Source organism: Parasteatoda tepidariorum, chromosome 12 (genome assembly GCF_982258835.1).
Source record: "Parasteatoda tepidariorum strain Cologne lab strain chromosome 12, Ptep-v5.0, whole genome shotgun sequence".
Classification (NCBI taxonomy): Eukaryota; Metazoa; Arthropoda; class Arachnida; order Araneae; family Theridiidae; genus Parasteatoda; species Parasteatoda tepidariorum.
Window position 1 is genome coordinate 61,359,108 of NC_141766.1, and position 23,467 is coordinate 61,382,574.

Genomic DNA, 23,467 nt, shown 5'->3' on the forward strand with positions numbered 1-23,467 from the left:
TTATTTCTATAAAAATTACGGTATATCAGATAATTTGTTCCGAAACATGTTCCGGTAAAAATGGATTTTATGATAAATAGTACCGGAGTCCTGAGTGCCGGTACTTTTTACCATAATTCAATCCAGAATTTTTTATAATGTATCGTAATACAAGCAATGTTTATATATGTATAATGTATTTTAATACAATCAGTTTTCATAATGCATAGTAAAATTCGCAGTTAAAAGACAGTTATGTGAGCAATGCATATGCTATAAATTAATAATTGAATTTAGTAAAATTAATTTTTATAAGTAATGGTATCATTACAAGACCCTTTATAGAGTAATATTAATTTTGTCAAAATCTTAATATTATCCATCAGTTTCTTTTCAAAGTAAGACAATTAATTACGTAGCATTATAAATATATTTCAAAAACACACCGAAATGTTTTGATAAACAGACCTAATATTTCAAATAGTTTTTTATGTGAGAAAAAATAGTGAAACTTTAGCCGCAGTTCATTAGACGTTTTCTTTTGTAGGCTTCATAGAAAGAAGGTATATCAATTTACTTCCACAGCCAGCGTGAAGTTTTAATTAGAGTAAAGCTTTTCTAACCTCAAAAGAAAACTCAGAGCCAAGCTCATAAGGGAGAGCATGAAACTAACTTCGAGTAAACTTCTTTAGAAAATGGCCATTACAAAATGATCTCATAAGAATGCTGAGTATTATGGTCAGCGAAATTAGGCGTAATGGCCCTGACAAAATTAAGTAGCAGCAAATATTTTCGGATGAATATAATTAGCAAGCCTTTTCTCTAGTAGATAGTTACCGCTACTTCTATGTTTAAAGCCTCCGGAATGACGGCTGTAATCAGATCGTCCAATGGGTGCTTAGCTTTTATTTGGCGTTTTTGGCTGCTTTTTTTACTTTTTAACCCTCTTAAAGATGGTAAAATGAGAGACGAAATGGGGTACTATTAAGGTGCCCTACTAGGGATCATTTGATTTTCACAAGATTTAAATGTTCTAATGATGCTTTTCAGTGGCGGCGGGATTATCTTTAATTACACTCGAATATTTTTCATTAATTGTTCCTAATGGATAAAAACATAGAAACAGAACATAATAGCAGCATTGATCATAAGATGAAAATTGAACATTTTTGTCAGCATTATTTTTTGTTTTATTAATGAAATTTTTTCAGTAGAAAATAAAGTGGTAAAAGTGTTTTTATTCGCCATTATTTCTTTAATTGCAATGATATTTTTAAAAGCTTTTACGTAATGATAATACTTTTTATCGTTTTAGTCTTACAATTAAAATAAATTAATTATTTGTACACAATTCTGCTAGTAAATATTTTTTTAAAAAACATATTAGATAAATTTAAAGTATTTTGAAATTGGAATATGTTTGTCGAAGCCAACTCATGTTCAAATATTTAGACAAGTATAAAAGTAAAAAATATTATTTTATTCAAACACCAAATTAATTTAAAATTTTCTCATACACAGGCATAAAATTCTCCACCAAGTTAGATAACAAAAAACATTTAAAAAACTATGCTAAAATTAAAAGGATGCTTTTAATATTATGAATTGTGATACCAAGTGCTTCGTAATAATCACACTAAATATTTAGTTTTAGAATCCTTATCAATCATGAAATAGAAAAATATGCACATTAAAGGTGTTGAATTAATTTTTATACAAAAAAAATCTAACGAATTATACAAAAAAAGGCTGGAATTAAACTTGTTTGATTGCCCGAAGGACTAGAGTTTTGTGGTTTTCAAATTTGATATTGGTTGTGGCAGTTTTGTGGTTTTCATCTTCGATATTAGTTTCTAAGATTTAGATAATATTTTTTATTTATTGCCTTATAATTTTGTACCTTTAAATGTGTTTTCTTTTCTGACTTCATTTTTGATAAGGATTCTATAAAAATAAATAAATCATTATAGAACACTCCATGAGTTATTTGTCATGATCATAATTATATTAATTTTTAACAATGAAGATTCATTGAAAGCGAGTATTGATTAGATTAAAAATTTACTTATAATGTAATAATTGTGTATATTTTTTTGTTTTGTTTTAGATACACATAGAAAAGCTATTTATTGAATTCAAGAAAAAAGAAGAGAACGAATTGATTTAAAGGTATATTTTATTTACGAAATTTTATAAATAGAAAATATGTATAATATCTCTTACAATTTCAAAAAAATATTTATTAAAAAGATTTAATAATTGTATTCCATCAAAACTGTTATAGAAAAGATATATAATACTGGTAGTACTTGTTATTTTCTTAAAAAAGAAAAATTGCTTTACTTATAAAAATATTGTAGTAAATTATAAGACTTGATGCTATGAGCCCATTTGAATTTAATTTTGTTTCAAAAATTGTACTTATTACACCCGACTCTAATTTACATAATTAATACATTTGTTATAGCATCCGCTTAAAAGGACGGAAAAGAAAAAAAGGACTCAATTTTTTTTAAAAAATAAACTTTATTCTGCAAAATTCGGATTTATTTTGCAGAAACAAGATATCTTTTGTATTCGTGGTCTTATAACCATACTTTTCGTAAATGATTTCAAAACCATAATGGAAAAAATTTTCTTTACCTTAAACTTTACTGTTAATCGGATGGACAAATAGCTGCCAGTTATTTTACCATAATTTTAGAATGGAAATTTTAACAGTGTAGTTCAAAAAAGGAATAGTTACTGGCCCAACCGTTGTCCAATTCGCATTTATCCTTTTTCGCTAGATTGATTAACTAATCTAGATTGATGAACAAAGTCTAATTCAATATTGAAGCATGAGGAAATAAATTGATAACAAAATATCCACATTCATTTAAGTTTTTGACCTAAAATAATTATATTGGAAAGCATGTTGTAACTTAGGTTTAAATTCTTCCTTTAATGACTTCTTAAAATTTAAGTATTGTTAAATTTAAGTTAGCTAAAGCATAAAATTTTCCACTACACTTTTTTTAAGATTTTCTACCTCTCTATCATGATAAATATGTATAAAAACCTGATAATTGATCAAATTAGAGATCATACCAACAAATTCCTACAGACAACAAAATTCCAAAATAAATCTATTCATTTTAATTATGGTTTTGTTAATTTACTAATTATTATGATAGGAAAGTGTTTTGTCCAACAATTCCAATAAATTCAAACAGACAAAAAAATTACAAGAAAAATCTCCTCATTTTAACTATTAACTATATTAAGATGGGATGATCTTCCTGCAAAATATGTAAAAATAGACAGGCCACGAAAACTTTTATTTTATTTGTTTTTTCATTTTTTGCATGCCATTTTTTTTTTAAATTATGTGCATGCCTAACAAAGAAAGAAACTTGATTTTAATTATATTTTATGAAATATCGGGAATATGAATTTAAAATTTAGAGGACAATTTATTTTTAGTAGCAGCTGAGATCAAATAAGTATGTAACTAAAATTATAAAAAATTTTCTTATAGTACTTTTGTAAAGAGCCATTTAAAGTATACTTAATTTAATACATTGAGTAAAAAAAAAATCCTATCAAAAATCCCAGAAAATGGTTAAATTTATCGTGCTTCTTGCTCTATGAAAACATCAAAAGTCTCCGTAATTTTTACCAAAGTAATTGGTTATGATTTTTGTTTAATTAACAATAATATATTATACAAATTTAGTTATTAGGGCAAAAAATGTGGTAATTTTAAAATGATACCTTAGAGCATAGCATAAAAACTAATTATTCTGTTAAAGACCATTTATCCGGTATCAGTTTTATATTTTCCCCTAAATGCATGGTAATAAGAACTATGATTTTGAAAACCACAACTTATGTTAAACCGTTACCATATGTAATGAAAAATGCCGAATAAATGGTTTAAATATGATATGTTTCTGGTTTTTTACCAAAATTCCGGTTTTTTCTTTTAACATAAATGTTACCATACAGTATGGTAATTTTATCACAATTTTTTTCTCCGTGTGGCAATCTAGCAGTTTATTTATGTATGATGGCAAACTAACCTGCAAGTGTGAGAAATCTTTCAAGACATAATGTATGTTGTTAAAAAAAAGCTTCCGTAGCAGATGATTCTGCTGTCAAAAGTAAAAGGTCAAAACCTGTTTTAAAAGTATTTCCGATGCAACGGCATCCTAAAGAACAACTTGTTTACTGGCTTTCTTTCAAATAGTTTACGAACCAAATACATGGTTATTTTTGGAGACAATTCACAACTATTTTTTTTAGAATAAATAGTGATGTGATTGTTATAGTTGTTCTAACGTTACATTTTAAACAAGAAACGTATTTTTTTCATTCGGCAAAATTTTGTAAGAATAAGACCCACTTAATTGTAATAATGAATAACATAGTTATTATTTGTTTTATATTGTAAGAATGGCTAAAGTTATTCTATCTTACAGATCAAATAACAATCGCTTTTAGAGCAACTAAAGATAAAAAAAAAAGTAAGAAATTTAATTAAATGGTAGTCACCATTTTTGTTGTTGAGGTACACAAATTTTTTTTCTTAAGTGTTGTTTCAAAAAGAGCAGATAAGTTTTCATGTGTGTATATAGACCTATATGTTCTTCATTAACTTGTAGATTCAAACAAAAAATATTATATTATAAAAAATCTATAGTTTTCGAAACAAAACTAAATTTCGCTCCCCACACCTGTCTATTATGATCCACACATTAATTGTATGAATACAATAAAACGCTATTTTCCCGGTGATATTTTGTGTTTCCTTTTAATTCATAATGATCATTAAAAAATAGGCAAAAAGAGAAAAAAAAGATCATTAATAGTTTAATAAATATTCAGACATTTTAGGAAAAACTCTGCAGTTACAATATACTGGATAAATATATTTATAAAAGCTAACTTTCCTTTTTTTTACATTTTTGCTTTATATTTATTAAAAATTTTAATGATTGCAATTAAGTATAGAAAAATAATAGAACCATTAATTAAATGCTTTATATATTTCTGTTTTTTAATTATTAAACTAAAAATTTTGTAAAATTTTATTTTATTTATTTATATTATTTTTTATATATTTATTTTTAGATTGTCTGTTCTTCGTCTGTTTTGTTTGCACACAAGTCTGTTTTATCAGTACTCAAATTATAACTCTTTAAGTGAATCAGTTTTTTTTTCAAGAAAAAAAAAATAAAATAAAAATAAATAAATAAAAAATCTGAATTTATGTATGTTATTATTATTATTAAATATAAGTATAAAAATGAATTTTCATCAATTTATTCAAGTTTTAGTACAGCTGTTTAATGACCGTAAAACGCTGAATATTTTCCTCAGTGGCAAAGAAGTTTGCCACATCTAATAAATATTTCCCCATGGATGAACAGGGAGTCAAAATGTATGTTTCCACTGGGAAAAAATAGGCAACCAACGGCGCCTGTAATATGAATCAGTTGGTGTCCAATGCCTTCTTTATTGTGTTTTCATACTGTGAGAAGAATCGTTATCATAATACACAATTTAACAACCACCAAATGACATTATGAGATAAAAATTATTATACTACTTTGACACGTTAGTTTATTTTTTAATATTTCATAGTTTTAGTGACGGATTGATAAAAAGTGTAATGAGAATTGCTAGGTTATGTAGCCTAATAATGACGCATGTGTGTATAATTAGATATAGTTAGCAAGAGTAATGTCTTTTCAATAACAACAAATTTTATTTAATCAATAAACATAAAATATAAACCCAAAAACATTTTCTCATCGAGAAGAAGATCTTTTCCTATTGATAGAGAAATAATATGCGATATTTAATGTTTAATATAATAAATTGTGAAAATTGAAGATTAATTATAGTACTTTCAAACGTAATTTTTTAATTTTACATTGCTTTAGTAATGAGCTGATAAAAAGTGTAATTAAGATTACAAGGTTATGTAGTTTAGTAATGTAACCTATATGTATAATGAATTATAATAAGCTAGAATAATGTCCGTAAACAAAACAAAGAATTAATTTGATAAACAAACAAAAAAATACAAGCATCAAGAGGAGAATCTTGTCCAATTGTTAGAGAAATATCATGTAATATTTAATGTTTAATATAATAAATAGTAAAAAGTAAAAAATAATTACGATACTTTAACACATAAATTAATTTTTTAACTTTTCATTGTTTTAGAAGCGTATTAGTAAAAAGTGTAATAAAAATTACTAGTTTATATAGTCTAATAATGAAACCTATGTGAATAAAGTATAATAAGCAGAAACAATATCCTTTCAATAACATCAAAATGTTTTATTTAATGAACAAGCAAAAACTACAAACATTTATATAAAAAAAGCATTTTCATCATCAAGAAGAGGATCTTGCCTAATTGATAGAGAAATAATATACAATATTGAATGTTTAATCTAATAAATAATAAAGATTGAGTTTAAATATTTACAATGAACTACAGTAAATAAAGGAATGAAATACAGTACATTTATTTACAAAAAAAGTCAATTCCTAATGTACACATTTTCAGTGAAGAATACAGAAAAAAGTTGTCCATGGAAAGTGTATTAGAAGGAATTTGTTTGTCAAAAGGCTGAGAAGTTGCCAAATAAAACGTGTCGAAAAAATATATATTTCACAATAGTATACGTTTTCATAAATAATACGTTATTTAATTTGAATACACATATAACGACAGTAAGGAACTGAATTGTGTTATATTTCACAATAGTATATGTTTTCATAAATAATTACATTATTTAATTTGTATGCACATTTTAACCATTATATTAAATTTTGTTGTCACTGTTATGTTTAATAAGCATAAATAATCTCATTTCATATGGTACATCTTATATGGAACGTTAAATTTGCATCCTTGGTTTTTGTAAAGAATTCACAATTGCTTGTTTAAACTCTAATTTTTCTATATGTTATCTGTATATTACTTCTTACTGTTTTTTTTTCTGTTTTTCTTCCATTATTTAAAAAATCAACAGTTTTGAATAGGAAAATATTTTATTTTTTTGAAACACACTGCAGTCTATATCTAATTGTTTCTATGCAATACAATTACTACTTCAGATCCTTTTATTTTGATCCCTAATTTTATTACTTTTGATTGAAAATATGTATTTTTATATTTATTTTTAAGTGCAATTCAGTATATTTAACCTAAAGATATAGAGTTGGTACTGAAGTTTCAGTTCAAACATGTGATTATTCAAAATACTTGCTTTTATTGTTAGCAAAATCAATTAGCTCTCATTACGTTGTTATTTTTTTATCAGTGTTTGATGGGAAGTTATTATCAGTATTGTTTTCTCCAATTTCTGTTCTTTCCTTTTTTTTTTATAAGTTTCAAGTAAATATCCAAATATTTTTAGACACGTTCAATACTCAATATTAAGTCAGTTATGTTTTTATTTTTCTTTATTACGTATATAATTGTCAAGGACATTTATTATGAACTATGTCTAAAATATCCATTCTCAAGGAAACTTATTTTGACAATATGTTTAAAATAAATTATTTATGAACATTGTTCTAATTATTCTATCAAGCTTCCAAAATTTATAACTTATTTATGAAACGGAGAATCAAACTTCATTTATACATGATTTAAATCTTTCTATATAGTTTGAAGTTTCTCGGTTTATATGCATGTGGATTTGGAAATTAAAATATTTTATTATTTTCATTACAAAATCCAAACTAATTTAAACTTTGTATTCACAATGTATATGTAATTTATGTCAACATTTCATTACTTTTTCCACTAGGTATTGAAAATCACCGTAAATAAATTATTATAACCATGTTTGCAATATTATTAATAAATATCAAAAAAATTTTACAGTTTGAACATATTTACTGTAGATACCTCTCTTAAAAGATTATTGATTTATAATTTGTCGTTTTATTCAATATACTTTGATAACAAATATGATTTTAACATAGTGTATTATTAGTCACATTTCTATAACTGCTTACTATCACACTTTTTGATCGAATACAATTATTAAATTTTTTTAATAAATATTTTGTTGAAATTATAAATTGCTCTTGCATACAATTTTATTTGTTATATTTTTACATACTTTAAAATCTTAATCAATCACAGTTTTAGATATTTGCATTTACATTACTATTACAACTGCTTTTCAGAAAATATTTTGTAATGATTATATTGCAGTTTGCAGCTTATTGAATTTGTAAAAAGACATAAATAACGCAAACAAATTAAATCATAAATTCTAAAAAAAATACAAAAATAAAATATAATTTATGTTTATTACATGTATGTATATAATATATGCTTACAATTTAAAATACATGTATAAAGGTCATATATGTAATATATATAAGAGACATGCATGTAATATATATAATAGACAACTGATAGTTTTGAGAATCAGTTATACAGATAATAATTACATTTAAAAACAGCCTAAAATAAATCAAGGAGATTTTTATGTTAATTTCCAGTATTGCAATATTTACTTAAATAAGTGCTATGCACTATAAAAAATTTTGTGTATTGTTGTTACCATTTCTGGTGTTGAGGTAAACTATAATTTTTACAGTCTATGTAGCCACATTTTTAAGTTGCTTTTTCACTGGTATAATTTTATGTATTTATATATTAAATTTTTTTTGGTTTATTTACTGACTATATATTTTCATGCGCGTTAGAAACAATTTATGGTTTCCTAAGGCATTTCATATAAAAGCACATTTTTAGTAATATATTTGCACCAATTCCCTCAAACAATCGTTATTTTGACTATTTTTTATAATTATTAGCTTGATGACTTCAGTTTTGTATTTAAAATATGTATTTAGTTTACTTCACCACCACAAATGGTAGCAACTATACACCAAAATTTTTATTGTATAGCTTACTGTTTAATTTTTTATGAAATAGCATATTTGTGGCTATAATATTATATATTTGTTTATATAGTTTAGTTATAATATTTTTTTCTTTCACATAAAATACAAAGTATATCACGTATATATGTATATTTTTATTTGATATCTGTATCTTTATATGTTTGATCGAATACTTGACAAACTTCCACCTTAAAACTTGATTCTTTCTGTGGTTTTCAATATTACAAATATCATTTATTAAGATATTGTTTACCCACATAATTAGAATCACGTGTCGCTCTTTAAGGGCACGTTCGTCTTTCAAAAAGTTTTCTCGGAGAAACCAGCCATTTGCGGCTGCTAAAAGAAGAAACTATCCACCTTATTAAAATTAAAATAAAAAATGCAAAAATGCAAAAGCTGTTAAAGTTTTTATTTATCAGTTTTTAATATTGTTAGCCTAATTTAGATATTTTATGATAAAAAAAAACATGGCAAAACAACTTTTATGATAATTAATTACTGGTTTAATATTGTTAAAATTTGCTCTATTGTTAGAGATATTTTTCGTTTCTTAGAAGAAAAATCTTAAAGCTACAAAACAAATCGATAGAGAGCCATTTCTTTTGGCCTTTGAGCTCAACGCCCACTTATCAAATGCCTTTGTTCCCGCCTACTTCTATTCTGTAAGCCTATTAGAGGGAGTTTGGTTCGCATTGGTCTGCAATCTTCCCCTCTGTTCCATGTTCCCCACCATAGATGAGACAAGAACTAGGAGAATCGACCAAAATGGCCGACATTTCGTGTTTCAAAAATGAACAGAAATGGAGAAAGATGACTCTTACATTAGAAATAGGAAAATGGTGTTTTTATAACAATAATCTCATCTTTCAAAGCAAAATTAAATTCTTTTGCCAAGTGGCTATGCCTGCAGAAAAAAGGCTCCTATAAAAAATAATAATAATAAAAAAAAAAAAAAAACGCAAGGAATACTGTTTTGAAAAGAAATTTTCTGTAAAATGTAAATTGTAAATGTCACATTATATAATGTCACATCATAAGTATATAATGCCACATTATATAATATCACACGTAAATGTCACATCATAAGTAATTATTAAATCCCTCTTATAATTTTTACATTCAGTTCGATTGTTGACAAATATCTTTTTGATGGTAGGCGGGAAAAAGAGCAATAGAAAGAGCCCGAAAAATGCACCAAAAAAAGTTAAAAAAAACTAATCGAGGAAAGAGCACCCACAAAACCACTTTTTGGGAAACAAAAATATACATTAGATAGACATATAGAATTATTTTTTTTGTAATCTTTTTCCATGCTTTCATAAGTAATTTCAATTAATGCTTTCACATTGGAAATTCGATAAGAAAGTAATGTTATAACGCATTTCAGCAATAATGATTCAAAATATTAATTTCCAGTAATTCAAATTTTCTACAGCAAATTTGAGAAAAATCTTTTTATAAAAGCTGGTAAACGTCAGCACATATAGCTCTCACAATAAGAAATAATTAAAATAATGAATAACATAATCATTTTGCGCAAGAAAAATTAAAGTAGACAAAATTGACCTTTACAAATTTCAAGTATTTGCAAAATGCAGTTATCTTGACAAATCTAATGGCTTTGCTTTGCAAGTTACCAGATTGGTATGCATACAAAACTGTCATACCCAGCATTTTAGCTTCCCAAGATATGTAAAGTGGTATTTTATTGAAAATTGAGTCAACAATTTATTAAAAAATTTTGCCAACATCTATTATACTAGAGAACATAATTTTTGTTGCATATACAGTCCAGCCAACAACTATGCTCGTTGCAAAATATTTTATAGAGTCCTAAATGATAAAAACTAAAACGCAAAAAGTTGACAGTTGGAAGATTTCAAATCTGAAATTAGTTGCTCCTTAGATATAGATTTATTTAAAAAAAAAAAAAAACATTTTAGTCTATTTGTTTGTCAAAATATACAAGCTTGAAAACATTATCTATAAAAGGGGGTCACACAATTATTGCGACAGACTTCTAAGAGAATTAGGCATATAATCAGGATTAATGCATAGGAACCCATGCTCGGAAATCTCATCGTACTTGGCTAGGGAAGGACCTCTTTAGAAGCAAGTACGCAAGCAGTTCAAAATAGGGAAGCGCCTTCAGCGGCGTATGACGACGTATCCAGATTTTGATTCCTATGCAATTTTAAATCTGAGGATGTGCCCTAACTACCCTAGATATTTGCGGCAACATTTGTGTGACGCATTGTTAAATATAACAGTTTTAAATTTATAAATAGACAAAGAATATCATTTAAAAAAAATAGTAAATTGGAGAAAAAAACCGATTGCAGATTTGAAATCAGAGACGTGAAAACATTTAAGATCTGTTTTAAAAAAATCTCATGCAAGAGGGAACAAAAAAAAAGTGCTCCCCATTGTTATAAATGAAAACACACAATGATGTGAAACATATTTATTTGACACGTTTCTTTTGTTATAAAAACTTTTTCTCTGTCAAATATCAATATTCATCTTTATCATGTATGATGTATTTTTGTTTCGGTTTCAAAAATATACACAAATTTAACAAGAATCATTTATGAAAACAAATATTATTGTCAAATATAGATATGTCACATTTCTATTATCATAGAAAAATGTCTATAGCCAAATACCAAGATTTGTCATCATATATCATATTAAACATGCATTTTCATTTCGCTTAAAAAGTATTTACCATTAAAAAAAATTTTTTTTTTAAAAAATACCATTGTCAGATATTTGGATTTGACACATTTCAATTGTCATAGAAGTATATTAACTGTCATTTGTGTATTTTTATTTTAGTTTAAATCATATTCAAATTTAGCAGAAATGAATTGTTAAAGCAAAGATTATTATGAAATGAATAGATTTGACACTTTTCTATTGCTACATAAACAATACTACAGTAAAAAAATGCAGATTTATTAATTAGTGTCACATATTTATTTTTATTTTTGTTAAAATAATATATATTCAAATTCAACAAGAATTACTTATAAAAGCAAATACAATTGTCTTTTACTTAACTTTACAAAATTTTTATTATCAAAGAATTCACAGTCAAATATCAAAGTTTAACATCTCTGAATTTTCATTGCGTTTGTGTAGATGTGTAGATTACAAGTGTAATTGAAAGATTAAAAAAAAAATTACTACTGTCAAATATAAAAAATTGACACATTATTCTAAATATCTAATATAATCTGTGTTTACAAGATATACACAAATTGTAAATACAAAAGGGTGTTATGTTTGAAATGCTCGTAAAAATTATTGCAGTATTATTAAGCCAATTTAAGAGCAATAACTGGCAATCATAAAAATAAGTATTAAGACATAAAAAAACTTTAACTTCAGATCAGAAATGAATAGAAAATGTTTATATTGGTATTTATATTCTACTAAAGAAGCTGTAAATTTCTTTTAATTAGCTTTCACTCGAAAATTAAAAATTTTATGCCTTAAATTTCGTGACTTGACGAACTTATTAAAATACATTTCTTTATTTTGCTATCTTTTTTAAATTTTTTTAAGGACCGTCAGGACACTGTCAGGGGGGGGGGGAGGCGCCGGAGTGCAATATATTGTTTTCCAATAAACCTATTGGAGTCAACTGTGAAAAATTTCTGCTAATTGAAACAAAATAATAAAAGTGTGTTATTGAAAAATGCTACTTTTTGTTAGGAATTCATGTATTTTTTTCGAGTGTAAATAAAATATATTTTTATTTAGGTTTCAACAGCTTATGCAGTTAAGAACAAAATCCATTTACAATGATGAGGTAAATATTAAAAATTTCTTTTTTTGGCTTCCGTGGCTTTCCCTTTATATTTCTGTATTAATAAAACTTCTTAGTACTATTCAACAAACACTATATACTTTCTATTTTTTTATTTTTTCATTTTTGTTAAATTTTGGAAACTTACATATCTGTTATTTTTTGTAATTTTAAGTTGATCTTCAGAGAAGCACATTACCATCATTTTCGATTTATTTATTTCCAATGCCCACCTGTGTCAACATTCCGTCAAATCAGGCATTTTACAGGGTAGACCACTTTTTCAGGGGCACCACATTAGGTGGGCCAACGTTGCTCCCCCGCTAAGGACAGATAGTACAGAGAATGAAAGAACATTCACACCTTTGCCCTGGATTTGAATCCAGAACCTTACCGATACAAGACCAGCTCCCTGACACCTACACAGTCCGATCGGCAGATTATTATCAAACAACCTGCTAAATTTTCTTCGTCTTTTCGTTTCAACCCTTTATCCACGAAGTAACAATTAATCCATTACGGACTTTTTCTCAAGATACAGGTGTTAGATAAAAATATGAGCTGTAAATTAACAATCATTCTTTTTGAAAAACTGTTGGCACAGTTTGAAAGATCATGTTTGAAGCTTTTAGAAATGATATAACTTCTACCCATGCAAAATTCGGCTGCAATGAGAGGAAATTAATAATATTTGTACATGTCCTATTATTTTGTTTTCTTATGGGCATCTGGGCAGCGAAGCTGCCCCTATCCTATTCATCATGGAATTTTTGCACTGTTTTAGGTTGGACATTGAAGTAAGCAGGCAGTAGGAAGCAATTTTGAAATCATTCGATAACAATACGTGAGAATGCTTTTGAAACTATGTATAGTGGTATTAAAAACGAAAAAAGCCTTCCTGTCCTTATTTTGCCCAATGCAAATTTTGCATGAATAAAACGAACATCATTTCTAAATGCTTCAAACATGGTATTTCAAATTGAGCCGAAAGTTGAGTCATCTTCCGAAACATTTGTTGCTAAGAGAAAGATTGTTTACATAGACTTCGTATGAAAGTGGTTCCTTATTTTTGCACACTCAGAGATGCCAACTTGCTCGAGTTGTAAACAAATATTTTCGAATGAATGATAATGACAAAGTTATTTTATATTTAGTATTTTTCATTTTAAGTAATTCCCCCCTCCACTAAATATCAAAAATTCAAAATATCATAGGAGATGCAATTTCATAACAGTTACCTCGTGTAGACGCTTATAAAAAGTAAGAGTAATTTTCCTTATTCTACAAGGTTTAGAATTTAATTCATTACCAATTTGTTATTCCAGTGTTGGTTGCCTCTTAATTTTTAAAATTTCACAATCGTGTGATTTCATATCAACATATAAATGGGTCATTCTCACAAAAACAGTCATTTTCATGTCCCCAGTATATTTTATGTTTGTTTTACAGCTTACGAAGAAAAGAAATTCAGGGAAAGTGTCCTTCAGAATGCAAGCTAACAAAAGAATAAAAATAAAATTATCAATTTTTATTTTTTATTTATTTTAGGTAATTAAAATATACCAATATGTCATTCCCTCACTTGTCCCCACTGCTGAAAAAAATTGTTTCTGAAATAATTTTTTTTTTTTTTACAAATTCGTGTTTTTTATTTCAGAATACTGAAATATAGAATTCAGAAAATCAATTTTAAATTTAATTTCTGATAAAAATATTAACACAGCACTATTTTAAACTTTGTCCCCAGTGTTTCGCGTCATTCCCTCACAACAATGTTCTTATCACCTGCAATCTTCTTAGAATAAAAATATTTTAATAAAAACTTCAGAAGTTAACAACTGGCATCATGGAACAAAATTGCAGTATGTTTCCATCTTCAACTTAAAGAAGCTTTTTTCTGTGGAATAAATTTGAATGAATCAAACCAGGTAAAATTTTTTACATTCGTCATTCCCTCATGTCATTTTTTAGAGTAAAATAAAATACAACTTCATCGAGAAAGTGGATAATTATATGTTGCTTTCTTGTATGAATATAATTGTATGCGATTGACTTCAGAAATTAATTAGGCCTAACTGTTATTTTTAAATTTTATTGAATTCGTCATTCCCTCACTAGTGTATAAAGTGAGGGAATGACGCTGAAGTGAGGGAATGATTCAAGATGAGTATATTATCAAATTTTTTTTTGTTCAATCGTGCCAGCCAATTTTATTTCCCAAACCTGTAAAAACTATTAAATATATAAGACTAAATTATAATAAATATTAGATATACTTAGTATGTTTTAATTTTCAAACTTTAGGTAGATGTAACTTAGATAAAAACATGTATTAAAATAAAATATCATTCCCTCACTATTAGTGTCATTCCCTCACTTTTTAAATAGTGAAAATAATTAATTTACTTATTAATTAATTTGAAAAATAAATTAAAAAATTAATAAATTAATTTATTAAATTAATTAATTTATTTATTTAATTAATTTATTTATTAAATTAATTAATTATTAATTATTATGAATTAATTAATTATGAATTAATTATTTAAAAAATTAATTAATTTAAATATTAAGTATAATTTACAGGATATATACTTTCTTTATAATGCCATTGCATATTTCTATTAATATAATAAGTTTCAGAGCTTTTTATTCACTTTACTTTTTTGGGATTTCATGAACTGAAAAATGATAGTTTTCGTGAGAATGACCCAAATATACAGGTGATTATCAAAATAATGGAAACACTTGTGAATAAAAGGGACATTTAAGAATTCGCTTCATAAGCATTGAAATATAATCTTAGCTACCAGTTTTTTTTTAATATAAAAAAGTACATATATTAGGTGGTATGAGAGAGCTTTAGCAGAGTTGGCTACGTCTTGATTTTTTGTCAGAAGCGTAAAATGTCAGACCTCACAGATTTTCAGAGAGACCAAATTGTAGGAGCCCGACTAGTTGGAGCAACAGTGACCGAAACATCCCAGCTTTTAGGCGTTTCTAGAGGTACGCTGTCAAAAATCATGACAGCATACACACAGCGCTGAAAGACAAGCTCAGCAAAGCAAAATAGTGGACGGAAGGAGAAGCTGAGTGAAAGAGACCGACGGGTATTAAAGCGGATTGTAATGTCTAAAAAGAAAACAACTGCAGCCAAAGTGACCGCAGAGCTCAATCAGCATCTGGATTCTCCAGTGTCAACAATTACAGTTAGGAGATACCTTCATAAAGAGAACATTTACGGCAGAACAGCAAATCCATGCCTTCAAAATCTAGGGTGTTTCCATTATTTTGATAACCACCTGTATATGCTTTAAATATTTTATGAAAAACCAACCTGATAAAATTTGTTAACACTAGAGATATATCCTTCGTAAAGAGCTTACCACTTCTTAAAAATGATGATTAAATCCATGCCTACAAACTACTACACTTTGTGCAAAATATTTTATAGATATTTAAAAATCAAAACTTTCAGAATATTTGATATTTTTCCAACTTTTGAAAGCCTGGCAGTGAAGGAGCAAAAACAATGTGGCATTGCATGTAAACTTTCAAATCAATTATATTTAGTGATGTAGAAAATAAGTTAAAATGAATAAAAAAAATAATACATTAAAATATAAACTTAGCTACCACTAGAATAATTTTTTACAAAAAGCTGAGAAAGTGGGCTGTCCTGTTAAATCTATATTTTTGTTACCAGTTTTATTTTCCTTTAACAGCCACGATAACCTCAAAAATTGTAGATCTGCATACCTGCCAACTTTTAATCCTTTCAAGGATGATATTCCCCAGTGGTAGTAAAATTAAATGTAAATTACAATTTTAGGCAGAAACATTTGCTGTATTATGAACAAGCTTATGCGGATTACAATAATAATATTACATATTAATCTATATGCTTAATTTTTTTAAAAATAGTGGTGAATTAAAAATATTATAAATTAAGTTTATAAATGCTAGGAATATATAGAAAGCATACATTTTACTACCACTTTAAATATAGAAATAAAATTTTACGCCAAATGCGTAAAAGTTGGCAGGTATGGATCTGAGAAAATATAAGGGCCATTTAGGCCTCAGATGCCCAGTTCTTCAACAGCGAACGATCTGAGAGGATATAGTCGTATTAAATCTTTATAGTCCTGTTAAATCTGGATTGTAGTTAAATATTTATAATACCAGTTACAACAGTTTAGTTTTTAATTAACGAGATCATTATGAGGCATAGGGTATAGGGATGAGATGAATCTACAAATTTTAACGCATGGCAAAGAAAAATTATCATTCCTCTTCATTTCTGTTTTGGTAATCAAATTGATCTTAGTAACTGCTACTTTACTCCTAAATTTTACTCCTTTTGTTAACCGAAATGAATTACTTAGATAAATTTTACTGTTTCATATCACTAACAGCATAGTCGTGCAGATATTAATATGTACCTGTTTGAGTTACGTGAGGAAATACAAATTCTTTTTTAATTATACGTATTAACTCTTTCCGATTCAGTGTAATCAGTCTGGCAACACTAATTCAACAAGCAAACCACAAAAAAACGTATAACTAACGGCTTTTAAACGTTTAGCAACCAATATTTTTTAAATAACGAAGAATATCGTTTCACCTAAAATGCGCTGTCTTCTTTTATTTCATTATTATTAACTTCATGATGCCTTGTGACTTATGATGAACCTTATGATTATGAATATGTTGTCTTAACGGGCCTGCCAACTTTCTGCTTGAGTAAAATTTTCAATCGATGTACCGGAAAAGGATAAGCCAAAAAATAAAGCATGAATTTTAGAAATAATTTTTTTTTGAAAAAAGTAGCAATCCATTAATTTGTATATCTATTTTTTTTTCTTTACTTTTTTGACTACCCTACGATCTGCAAACCTACCAACTCCTCAAGCCGGAGATTTTCTCCAAATATTTTAAATTATAGCAGAAATTCAGCTTTAATATTTCATTTAAAAAGATTTTGTACCCAACAATATATAAATAATTAAAAGATATACATGAAAATTTGGAAAAGTAAGCAGTATTGCTTTAAAGTGATAGCGAAATTTTAAAAGTATTTATTAAATGATTATTTAACTACCATTTTAAATAATGTGGAGAGCGGGAACTCCCGGGTTGGCAGTTCAAAATCTATGGAACAAAATTAGAAACTAGTGAGTTATTATTCTCCAGGTTGCTTAGATTTTTAATAATTTTGTTTTTTCTTTAACTCTCTCAAGGAATTTCATTCGTGGAATTTAAAAATAAAAATTCGTATCTCCGCTTTCGTATTCTTCACAAAATTATACTGATACAGGGATGGAATCGGAAAATTTGAGAAATACGGACAAATGTTTCAGTTGAAAATATTATCGAATTTTTAGTTTAATATTAGGGAAAAAATTTCACTCTTTTAATATTTACACAGAGATGCCAACTGCTCCGGACATGCCGAAATAATTAAGGAAACGGTAAATAACTACCAGGTAAATTTTGCAAATATTTGACTATTTTTGCTTGCTTTTTGAAGGGTATAGCATGACATTGTACCAAGAAGTGGTAAATTATATAAGCCTACGAATTATTTAGAAATAGTGGTGGATAAAAATCTACTAAATTGAATTTGTTAAATCAAGACTCACAATTGATGAACTACCACTTTAAAATATATATTTTCGGTCCGGAGCAAGTTGGCATCTCTGTTTACAGGGCTGTCAACTACTATGCTTTTTATAAAATATTTATAGAGTGGTAGACAATTACTCAGTAACGTTTACATAATTTTTGGAAATTTTGCCGATATTTTAGACGCTTCACCCAATACTCCCAACTTTCTACTCTTTTGTACTTTTTATTTATTTGAACTTATTTTCCACACCACTATACGTAAATGATATAAAAGTTTATATGCAAAGCCACTTCGTTCCAGCTCTTTCGTAGAGAGGCTTTTAAAGTTGTTCCAAAATTACCAAAAATTCTGAAAGCTTTGGTTTTTAAATGTCTGCCATAATATTTTATAAAATGCGTAGTAGTTTGCAGGCCTGTTCCCCACGAGATCAGAGTTCCCGCGAGCCTTATGAATTTTAAAAATTGGTAACGAAGATTAACCAAATGTCGACAATTTAATTTCTTTGTCACTACCAGTAAAAATTGTTTTCCAAAGAAGGTATATATGCATGAAAATTCCAGCTTAAGAAAGTATCTATGCATGAAAATTCCAGCTTCTAAACCAATTAAAGACAAAGTGAATTGCCAAAATAAGAAATATCTTCTAGCATTAACCCCTAGGGGACGGATGATTCAGAAAAGCATTCGCACAAAATCAGAATCAAGTTGTAGTTATATAAAAAACGGTAACTTAAATGTAGTCGTTGCTAATTTGACAGACTTACTTTGCTTTTAATTTAATTACTGATTCTTTAATCATATATATAATCAATGTTAATTCAAAGCATAACTAAATAGTTTTATTTTGAACAAAGTAATGGTGAATTAAATAAATCAAACAATTATAACTCCGCCCACAAATAAACTGCTAAAGAAATACTTTGATTACCAGTTTTATCTTTTTACCCTGATTGATACGGTTTTATGATGGCACGTATTTGTAACAGTCGGCGCGAAAGGGTTAACCTTAAGTTACTACCACTACTAAAATTTTTCAAGGACCACGGGAACCTTGGAGGGAGATGGAGCAAAGTGGCGTTCTATTATAAGTTTTTAAATCATTCACAGGTTGTGATGTGAAAAATGGCTTTAACGCTAAGTTTATGGGACGCGTCATTTTGACTAATTTCAAATTTAATAAGGAAAATTACAAAACCCGTTTGCATTTTCATTTTATCTCTTGTAATGACTTTTATCCATTGATCGAGTTAAATATATATTGAAGTCTTATTTTCTTCAAGAGCATTGAAATATTGAAATTCTCTTTGTGGTATACCTATCTCTACGGATATGCGTCAATTTGACGCGATTGTAATTTAGACAAAATTTTGAGTAAACATGCAAACATCACATCAATAATAAATAGGAATGTACCGGCAATACTTCGATCCGTTATCCAATATCGTTATCTCAAATGAAACAAGCGATAAACAACTGTTGCCGATAAGTAATAATAGAAAGAACAAAGGCAGAATGTCAATTGATGTCAGAGTGTCAGAATTTGAAGGTTTCAGTTGCTTAGTTTGAATATTGAAAAATAAAATACTAGAATATTTCATAAATATATATCTCATATTTTCATTTTTTTCTTACAGTTTATAATTACATTGCTTTCTAAGCGCAGAGATGCCACCTGCTCCGGACACGCCAAAATAATTTTAAAAAAAACTGTAAATAGCAAGCAAGTAAATTTTGCAAATATAAAGTGGTGAATTATATAAGCCTAGGAATTATTTGGAAATAGTGGTGGATAAAAATCTACTTAATTGAATTTATTAATCCAAGAATCACAATTGATAAACTACCACTTTAAAATATATATTTGCTGTCCGGAGCAAGTTGGCATCTCTGTAACTGCTGTGATATGTATTCGTTTATGCGTCACATTAACGCGTGTTCGTAGAGATAGGTATATAAGAAACGTCCGTAAACCTAGTGTTAAATCAAATTTATAAACGGGAGAATAATGCATTAAAGCTTAAACTTAGTTACCAGTACAAAGAATTTTAACAAAAAGCATGGAAAGTAGGCAGGCCTTTGTCTCGATACATTTTCGTAGATAGAAATTAGTAAAAGCAAGTTATTTTTCCATCTTTCCTTATCACTTTTTAATTTCTCCCGGTTGTTGACGCCCTGGATAGTACAGACTAGCAAATAAGCATACTGACAAAGTTTATATTACTACAATATGTTAAGTTATCCCCCAACAATAGTTCGTGAATAGGGATTGCATGAAGCTCTCTCTATTCTCATACTCATATGTGTTGGTTATCTTAACATCAGCCCCACTAGGGGCTCCAACTAATTCATCTGAGTGGAAATAAATAATAAATCGCCCGAAGCGCAACTGAAAGGTGAAAGTTTGGGTTCAGTATCTTTTACTGAGAGAAAATTAAAATGAAGTAGTGAGATTGAACAGACAAGTTTGAGAGAGAGAAGAGGTTTTGTGGCAGACTGCCTCGCCTCCCATCGAGGTATTACCTCCGAGCTTCTCAGGTGCACAGTAGCCACATAGCCTCAGAGAAAAGGAGAAATACATAATAAATGCGCAAAATTATTTACAAGTATTTACAGCTATTTACAAAATTTACGGGACAAAACTCCGTCGGATAGGAAAAAGGCGGTTGCCGGGCTATATTTTATGTTGTCTTTGATGAGCTCAAAATCAAAATTTTTAAAGTAATTGCACGTATGACAAGAGAGTGCATCTCTGAAGAAACTTGCACATAGTTCAGCTATGTGCTCATCTATTTTGTTGATTTTTAACTCTCGTCTTAGATCTGTCATTCTCATGGTTCTGGGGGTTCCTGAGATATATCTGAGGAATATATTTTGAGTAATCTCCAGTGTCTTTTTTTGACTAACAGTGGTCGTGCTCCATGCAGGAGCTGCGTAGCTGATGATCGGTCGAATGCATTGGAGGTATAGGGTTCGTTTTGTTTTGAGTGATAGTTTTGAATTATAATTTAATATTGGTTTCAGAGATCTATAGGCTCCTTGCGCTTTGCTAAGAATATTTTCAATATGGGTATTCCAGTTTAAAGTACTAGTAAGAGTGACGCCTAGGTAGGTGGCCTTTCGAACTAGTGGTATTGCATCATTGAAAAGAGTAATATTTGGATAAATGACTTTCTTTTTACTTGATTTCCTGATAATTAGTAGTGAAGATTTAGTGGTGTTGATGGCTACCTTCCATTTTGTGCATCTTCTTACGTTTCTACTCCCACAAATACCTTTTTGAATTAAAAAAAGTTCTGGTAGGCATAGTTACCTACAAAAATTTATATCTTCTTCACTTTTGCAAACATTATAAAACATTTTCAACATCTTTTTTTACATGCTCTTCTTCGTTATTAATCCATGGACGGTTTCTATTTCCTAAATCGAAAGAAAGAGTTGTACAAGTGTTTCATTATTAGGATTTATTTTTCTGAAACAAGATAGTTCTGTCTATTATATTATATTTTATAACCGTCGTTGAACAGCCATAACAATGTTGAGTTTACGATTATCAATGTTCAACTACGTAGCCTTGTAATTTTGGATTACAAAGAAACTCCTGGCTTAAACATTGGGAGAAATTTGCCTTCAAGGAGGACTTTTTGATGGAACTAACACGCATTTCCGTTACATGGAGAGGAAACAACGAAACCTCCCACAGTTCGCCCGACAGTAAGGGGATTCATGATCCGTCTACAACTGAGGATATTTTAGGACAGCAGCGTGGTCGGTTTGAGCTGGGTGCGGAATTCGCATCGATCAGCCGTCGCTAGGATTCGAACATATTTCACATTATTGGGAGGCAAGTGCTCTATCCCCTGAGTTTTCACAGCTTATCATAATATATTAATAATAGTAAAACATTCCCTCAACATACCGTTGTGGGCTTGTCGGTCATGGAGATTAAGGCACCACAGTTCTGTGACCAATGTCATGATTGTGACAATGTGACTTGCGAACAGGTCGCTTTTACTTCCCAGATAAGTTGGGCTCCAAGCCGCCACTGGAGATCGAACCCCAGTTCTTCACAATGACAGTTCAGTTCCTTAATCACTGAGCCATTGCAGCTCACTATATAATTAATACCAATATTTATATTTGCATGCGATGTCAAAGTGCAATTCTTCTTTAAAATCTAGGTAACGGAACATAACAATATCGGTATAATCAAATATGTTTTTTCAGACGTGTCTTGTTTATACCGCTTTTTGAAATTAATTAGTTAAACAGCTTTTGAGATTTCACCAATATAATATTTAATTCATATTGGTTAAATAACTTAAAATTGAGAACAATTATGAATACTCACTTTCTGTTTTCCTGCATTTCATTTATTCAATGTTTGTTCATTTATTATCATTTGTTTCATATTAATTTTGTTATACATGTATATATTTTTTTATTACATATATAAAAATTTCTAAACAATAATAATTTATGATGTAAAACAACTTTTAGGCAATGAGCTTTTTCTTTCCACTTCTGAAATACTTTTAAAATACCCATCAGAAACTTATTAAAGACCTACATGGAAACAGTAAGACGAAGCAGCTACATTTAAAAATGCCACCTTAAAAAAAGTGAACGTTTACGTTATATAACATTATTGATAGTTTTGTCTTTCTTTAGAAGTTTAAAAAACACTGAATGCCTGAACATGTAAGAAAACTTAAATCCTTAATTTTACAGTGTACTTATCTGATATCATTCAGTGAAAATTCTCAATAATTTTATTCTTCGTAAAACCGCGAATGTTCGTTAGCGTTAAGTATCAGCTTATGTCACCTTGTCTACAACATAGCGGTGTTTCCCCCAAATCTAGTCTTATTATAAATACAGGAGTCGTTTTTTAACGTTTTCTTCATTTTTTTAAAGGAAAAAGAATAGGACATAAAATAAAACGCATGAGAAAATGATGTAAAAAAACTTTTTTCAGTTAAAACTTTTAATTTCGATAAAAACTATAATGGGTTTTCAAAAACTCTAAGAAATCATCATTTGTAGCCAAAGTAATTTAATATATTATTACGCGCACCTTTAAAAAAACTTACACTAAGATACCGCCCTAAA

The 23,467-nt window shown here is 28.2% G+C and overlaps 1 protein-coding gene across 5 annotated transcripts in view; it reads left to right on the plus strand.

Annotated features, from left to right (window-relative positions):
* The window catches only part of LOC107457033 (homeotic protein ultrabithorax), a 234,285-nt gene that overhangs the window by 137,176 nt on the left and 73,642 nt on the right, over positions 1–23,467 (plus strand). For all 5 annotated transcript variants that reach the window (XM_021148683.4, XM_071187998.2, XM_071187996.2 and 2 more), the window contains 2 exons: positions 2,087–2,148; positions 12,682–12,730. The gene's annotated coding sequence lies outside the window, so the exon portion shown is untranslated. The remainder of the gene's footprint in view (positions 1–2,086; positions 2,149–12,681; positions 12,731–23,467) is intronic.